Genomic DNA, 7,812 nt, shown 5'->3' on the forward strand with positions numbered 1-7,812 from the left:
TAAACATTTTGCAATTAATGTAAATAAATAAAAATACTACCTATGACGTAATCATCATCCAGACTCCCCTGCCTCCCATGTCAACCCAAAATAAGCAAATCAACAACCCCCCGCCCCCCTATAGTGCTTACCTAATACTTGAACGGCCCCTCTTCGGCAAAGGATAATAAATAAAATAATTAAAAAATAATAATTATTGGCTAGATTTTAAAAAACAATAACAAGGGTCGAGTTTGTTTCAAAATTTCTAAATCAGTTGTTTAATCTTATACCATTTTTTTTTATTTTATCCACTAACATGATATATCATTTGTTCTCTTGAATTGATAATTTTAAAAATGATTAAATAAAATATGATCGAAATAAAAAACTATATTAAATATTAGATAAATTGGGTATTATATCTGTTCCACAAACTTAAAAATAAAATCAAAAGCAAATAGCATGACTAAACACAGCAACAATATACAAACATATATTTAATAAATTCTTCATTTATTATTATTGATACATGATTTTGTTCATATCAAAGAATATGCAGCATAATTTGCTACTCCACATCGATTAACATTTCGACGAAGTTTCATGAAACCATTTTCACCCCAATTACTACCCCACCAATTTTTGAGTATCCAATACTTCTTTGTGTATCCAACTAGCAGCATTGCATGATTTACGTGTTTTGAAGAACATTTTATGTCATCGTAGATACCTTCACTGGAATTATCAAGAATTATTTCCATGTTAAATTAACCCTTAACAAACAAATGCCGCCATATTCGCGACATTGCAAATATGTATTATAAAATAATCGAATGCCGCCATACAAGCATACATTTGCTATTAAATGGCTGGACCGATGTCAAAAATTTAAAAGCCATTTGATGTATCTCGATGAGGACTAGCGTATACCAATTTTGCGCGACGATCAGCCAAGCAATTTCTGTGTAAATAGCAGAAAACTGAATAAAAATTCGTCCACGTTTTAGCCCGCAATTGTGAATCGATTTTGTAAATTCAAAAACCATTAGAAAGATATTAGTTGGGAATCGTGATGATTAGTTTTGGTAAAGATCGATCGACCGGGGCGTTTTCTTGTAATAAAGTGTTAAAAAGATTTTTTTTTTCGAAGTAGTCTTATAGATCATACTAAAATATTACGGCTCTAGGACAAGTCGTTTAATTTTAACAATTAGTATCGTTTTTTTGCCGTTTGTCAAAATTACCTTTCATTGATGTTTCAAAATTTCAAAAACGCCTGAACCGATTTCAAACATTTAAAAGCCTATCGATGTATTTCGATGTGGATTATGCTTTCTCAGTTTTGTGCGACGATCGTCTGAGTTGTTTCTTTATAAATAGCAGAAAAATGAAAAAAATTTCGTCCACGTTTTAGCTCTCAATTCTGAATCGATTTTAAGAAATCAAAAACTGTTCGAAAGATATTGGTTTGAACTTATACTGATTAGTTTTAGGTAAAAATTTTCGTAGTTTTTTTTTTTTTAAATTAACGAAATGTACTTTTCAAGCCTCCTGAACATTTTGACGTACCCTAGAAAAAACTGATGCGCCAAACTGGTCTTTTGTTTGGGTATGTCGGACTCAGTACCGCCTGGGTATAATACCGACTAAAACCTTCGCTTTGCTCTTGCCTCTGGTCTTCACGGAAACCGGCGTTAGGCATTACTTCGTGGGGGAAGGATGATTTTTTTTCTTAAATACCGAAATTGATTTGGATTTTAATTTTAATTTAGGCTTTAGTAATTTTTTTTAAATAAATATATATTATATTTTCAACGTTCGATTACTGGACATATGATTTATTATATATGGGGAAAATACGGGCAAAATGGTATATAGACAAGTGACTGTATAACATGACGAAAGTCATAATCACAATTCTGTCAGAAGTTGAGCACCATTGCCACAGTCTTGTCGCAGTAATTAGTTTCAACGCTTATCGCGCCTTCAAAATTTTATTAACTTCCCGTAGGGTAAGTTATTGTAATCGTCCAAAAATTGCAATTGAAAATTTTTACCTTTCTTCGCGTTTTGAAGGATTCTGAACATTTTGGCATATCTCAGAAAAAATAGATGTGTGTGTGTGTCGGTGCACGGATGAACCGATTTGAATGGTTCATAAAACATTCGATTCCTATTGATAGGGAGATGTGCTGATTAGTTTTTGGCAGAGGCAGATCCAGCCGTTTTGGAGATACGGAGCAAAATATGCAGAAAATAGAAATCGAATTTTTGAGTGATCGGAGCATCGGATTTGAATGATCCAAAAAACATTCAATTCGTATAATGACGGGGAAAAGTATGGTTATTAGTTTTTGGCAGGCCAGCGGTTTCGGAGATACAGAGCTAAATGTGCAAAAAATAGCTGTTTTTGAGAGAACCTAAACGTCCGATTTGAATGATTCAAAGAACTTTCTGCTTGTTTTAACAAAATAAATGTTGTTTAATTTTTTTTTCAATTTTTTTTTTTTTGTATATCGAAAATAATTCAGATTTTAATTGTAATTATAACTTAAGTTGTAATATACTTCAAACAAATATTTTCAACTTTGCAATTCAGTTTATATAATTCTTATAAATTAGACAATTTATTTATTTATTTGAAAACATTTAATATTCTTCGAACATTTCGTTGCGATCCGGGAAGTTCAGCAATTTGTCTTAAGGCACGATGCCATACACCACATTGACAAATTAACATAGCACTATTGCACAAAAACTATACTTCCTACCTGTAAAGTTGAAACGTTTCCGGGCTTGCATTAATCGACACCGCTATTGGACCAATATTGGCAACAGCGTTCTCGAGCGCATCTTCGTCTCGGCTTGGTAAAATAGCCCATGAAGTGATATTGATCACAGATTTATGCCGGTCGTAATGACATTTATTTTGCTGCAATTGAAACATTTTATTCAAACCAATACTTTTGGATTTTTTTAAATACATACTTCAATACGTACTATACCAATGACAGATACTGTATACGCGGGAAATACTAATGATAAGAATACCGAAGCTGGGACAATGCATTTATTAAGAAAACTATTAATTAGTATTCTGAGAGGTTTGAAATATCATAATAAATAAAATAAGGAATCAAACACTTATAGAGTAATTTGATTTGTCTGATCGGAACAGGAAAGTTAAAATTTGAAGTTGGCATTCCGAAATTAAAATCAAAAGGGAGTTTTGCGTAAAACAGGGCAGTAGTCTTATTATATAACATCTAGAGAAAAGCAAATAAATCGATTTCGAAAGAACTTAATGATATGCTACGTATTTAACAGGTTCGTGAACTTGAACCTTAAGCAAAGCAGACAAAAGCTATTAAGCTCTTAAATGTGGTGAGGTAGACCGTAGAATGCCAAATAATATATATCGATTAAGTTGAAATTATGAATCACTGCATACAAATAATAAATTGTACTGTTTAAGAAAATATGCGATAAATTCAGTCGATCTTTTATTCATTATTAATTAGAATTGTTGCATTTTACCTTAGCATTATAAGGATAATCCTGGTATCTCATTAGTCCGCCCGACCTTTCTATATAACGTAAGGTATTGCGCAGTGACCCACCGCCGCAACCATAGTTGCCCATTCGGGTACTGCAATCTATAATCTGCTGTTCGCTGTAATATGTCTATATGTATTATAATATTTTATGTACCTCTGTAATAATCAGAATAACAAATACTATCGCAGCCAAAAATAGTCTTCGCCTCAATGTTTTGTATCACGTACTATGGTTTTTGTTTTCCCGGTTTGTTATTCGAATGGCAAAAAGGTAAGAAGGTAACTAAAGTGTGTTGGCAAGTTTTATTAAAAGTTTTTTTTTTTATATTATTATTATTTCAATAGCAATTTGAATACAGTATAAGTCTATGAGTTATTTGGCTTACATTACCCACACATACACACACACTTTCAAACATACATGTAAATTATTGTGATAAATAAATATAGTTGGAGAATCTCTCCAATAAGTGAAATCACCAATACTGTTCAGTGTTTATATGTGCAAATATATGATAGTGCTAAAGGTCGCAATATTATCATAGGGCAGTTTCTTCTTCAGTCTTCTTGAAATTGGTGACTCAAGAAGCTGAGTGACTATAGAGTTTGAACAATGTTCTAGTTTATGAAAATGTTTGACACTGTTGATTTTTATAACTCTGTTTATAAATTCAATATGAAGACTGATAATCTAAATTCCTAGATTACTAATTTACTACGTGGTAATAAAACCAATATGGACTTATGGCATACAATTGTGCTAATGCACACAGCTGTCTTAATATTTTAGACTGGGCTCGTTGCATTAGCACAATTGTATGCCATAAGTCCATATTGGTTTTATTACCAGGTTGTAAATTAGTATAGTTTATTGTCAATAGATAGAATTGACTTGCGTTGGCGAATTATAAGATTGTAAAATAACACATTTAATAATCAGCATTTTCGACATATTTTACTCTTTTGCAATAAAAAAATAAAAATACTGTTTAAGTCAAAATGAAATTGATCGATACGATAGTGCCAAAACTGATTTGCTGAGTTTCATTCCTGATGGTATTTTGATGTCAAAAGTGCACCAAGTTCAAGAAGTATGGTTGAAGCTGATCAAGACGCGAGAAAGGCATATGAGTTCATGCAAACCGGCGAATAACAATACACGAGATCCGATTGAGTTAAAATTTATCAAACTTAACAGTTCATGACCACTCAAAAGTCTTTCTTCGAAACTCAAAATATGGTTCTTATAGAAAGAAATGTGTGTAGTCGCACTGGCGTCGCACTGGGAATGTCAAATGGGATGTAAAGAATACAATACACGCAATTACCTATGAAACAAACAAGATGAACCTGCTGAAAACAGGTGCAAAGCTGAAAATTGCCAGAAAAAGGTGATGCAGTATGTTTGGTAAGATTTTAAAGAGTTGTTCATTTTTCAGCTTTTCCAGGATAACATAACGATTATTTCGGATGCCTTATGTCATCAGCTGGATAAACTAAATGATATACTTCAATAGAAAATGTCAGAATCAACAACCTCGCTGGATAAACAAACGAGGTATAGTCCAGCATCAAGACGACGCAAGACCTCACATAAGTTTGGTCAATCGCCAAAAGCTTCTGTAGCTTGAATGGGACCCAATGTTACATTTATCATAATCTCCAGACCTGCCATCACGGGAGCATTATTTGTTCCGGCCAATAAAATAATTTTTAAGCGGTAATACATTTACCTCAAATCAGCATGTCAAAAAGCACTTTGATCAGTTTTTTGCCAATAACGAGCAAAAAAATTATGTTCTCGAAATTGTGCTAATACCAGAAATATGACAAAAGATGTTCGATCAAAACTGCCAATACATAATTTATTAAAGTAATTGTTTATTGTACGAAAATTACGTGCCAAAATGTCTATAAAAACGAAGTTACTTTCCGAAAAACCCAATACTAACACGTGTTACCGATAAAAGATGAAATAAAAAAAATCTATTTGTCTGGAATGCATGGAAAAGTTAGTTCATTTTGTGGTAATAGACATGTTAAAATATTTACTGTGTATTCAGCTGGAGCTAAAGTATGAAAGAGAACTAGCTTATATTTAAAATGTTAAACGTTGTTTTTTTGCTTGTGTCGCCATTCTTCTCGATTGTAAAGTTTTAACGGATAATGTTACCTTAAATATTTTAGATCGCCCGTTTGTTTAAAAATTTGCCCTTGAACGGTATGGACAATGCTGAAGGCGTAGCAAGAACCGCATGTCAATTGATTTATTGGCGGTGTAATAAAACCTCTTTCGCGCCAATCTACCTGTATAGAAAATCAATTATAAATCACTGTTTCTTTAACCTAAACTATTTTTTTGTAACTTCCAAATTTTGCCTTTAAATAGATGAATGCAAATTAGTAATGATGATTGAAATTACCTCGTCAGGTAAATCAGCATCAAAGCCTCGTGATGAGGTTAATATTTCCTCGTTGTCAGAAAGCTTTCGTCTGTTACTTTGGTCAGTTTTACCATCAGCTGCTGATATTGCTTGGGAGACTGCAAAAATGTTATGTATTTTTCATCAGACATAGAACATAATCTGGGAGAAGTTTGAAATGATTTTTTTTTCTACACATAAATATTGTAATAATTAATAAAAAAATAAATAATAAACTAGTTGTAAATGGTATTTTGCTCTAAGGCAAGTTTCATGACGTGTGCAAATAATTGACTTATCAATATTAAATCAATTTATCTTGAGTTGCTGTAAGGTTTCATATTGTGAGACACTATTGCAGATTATTCAATGCTGTAATTGTTTTTATTACAAATTATTTAAAATCAAACACGTGCCTCACACAACTCTAAAAGCGCGGCAGATTAATTCAAATTTTAATATTTAACTTCCCGAAGGAGAAGTTTATGTTTCCATAAAAAAACGGCTGGACAGATTTCAAAAATTTAAAAGCCATTCGATTAGGATTAATGTTTCTCAGTTTTGTGCGACGATTGGCCAAGCCGTTTCGAAAAATTTTTCGTCCACGTTTTAGACCGCAATTCTGAATCGATTTTGAAAATTCAAAAACCGTTTGAAAGATATTGGTTGGGAATCGACCTGATTGAGTTTTGGTAAAGATCGGCCGGGCCAAAAATTTTTTTTCGACGATTTTAATGAATTTTTTTTGACAGTAGATACCATAGACTTATTAAAATATTACGGTCCTACGACAAGTCGTTTAATTTTGAAATTTAGTCAAAGTTTGCAAAAATCAGTATCGTTTTTTGGCGTTGGTCAAAATTAGAACTTTCATCGACGTTTGCTTAAAAACGCCTGAACTGATTTCAAAAATTTAAAAGCCATTCAATGTATTTTGATGTGGATTATCTTTTCTCAGTTTTGTGCAGCGATCGGCTGAGCCGTTTCTTTGCAATTTGAAAAAAAAGTTTGCCCACATTTAAGCTCATACTATACCGAATCGATTTTAAAAAATCAATAACTGTTCGAAAGATATAGTAGGGAATGATACTGATTAGTTTTAGGTGGAAATCTACCGAGCCGTTTTCTTGTAATTAATGTTGAAAAAAATTTTAGGTCAATTTTTATGGAACTTTTTTGGCTACATATATATATATCATGTCTTATAGGACTTACTAAAATATTACGGCCTTACGACAAGTTTGAAAAAATGAGTAGTTTTTTTGACGTTGTTAAAATTAAAATTAGTCGATTTACTTAGTATAACGATAGAGTACTTGGTCTTAATGATCACACTAAACTCGTTCGTTTTCAATTATGTGTAACAAATCCACTTCGAGAAGTTAATGATAAATATAATTGCACAGAAAATCAAATAGTCTACTTTGATAAAGATTTAGCGAGAAAGTATTTGATGAAATCGAATTGAATATTATATTTATTTAATTATATACAATAAAACGTTGTTATTTACGATTGTCTTACCAAATCAGCCAAACTGTTTTCCTTCAGCTTGTACGTGTGCAGGCCGTCGGTCGCCTCCTGGTTGTGCCGCATGATCATATCATAGTTTGTCGCCCAGGCCAAACGGGATCGCGTCTCCTCATGAGATTTGAAAAAGTTTTATTATGTATTTCCTAATGCAAAGGAATTGAAAAAATTATTGTTTAATACATATGAATTAATTAGTTAATTGGATTATTTGTGCACTTGTTATTTCGAAGTTTATGTACTTTCCATATGAAAAAATTAATTTTATTCTCAATTATGTATGTATTTATTGTAATCGCAGGCGCATATAATTCCATTTT

General features: G+C 32.2%; 1 pseudogene; it reads right to left on the bottom strand.

Moving 5' to 3' along the window:
* Positions 1-521: 521 nt before the first annotated feature.
* On the bottom strand, positions 522-7,592 carry LOC113391194 (annotated as a pseudogene).
* Positions 7,593-7,812: the final 220 nt, after the last annotated feature.

The sequence above is a fragment of the Ctenocephalides felis genome, unplaced genomic scaffold (assembly GCF_003426905.1).
Source record: "Ctenocephalides felis isolate EL2017-DRISC unplaced genomic scaffold, ASM342690v1 CF-g0.4_SCAFFOLD_00229, whole genome shotgun sequence".
In the NCBI taxonomy this organism is placed as follows: Eukaryota; Metazoa; Arthropoda; class Insecta; order Siphonaptera; family Pulicidae; genus Ctenocephalides; species Ctenocephalides felis.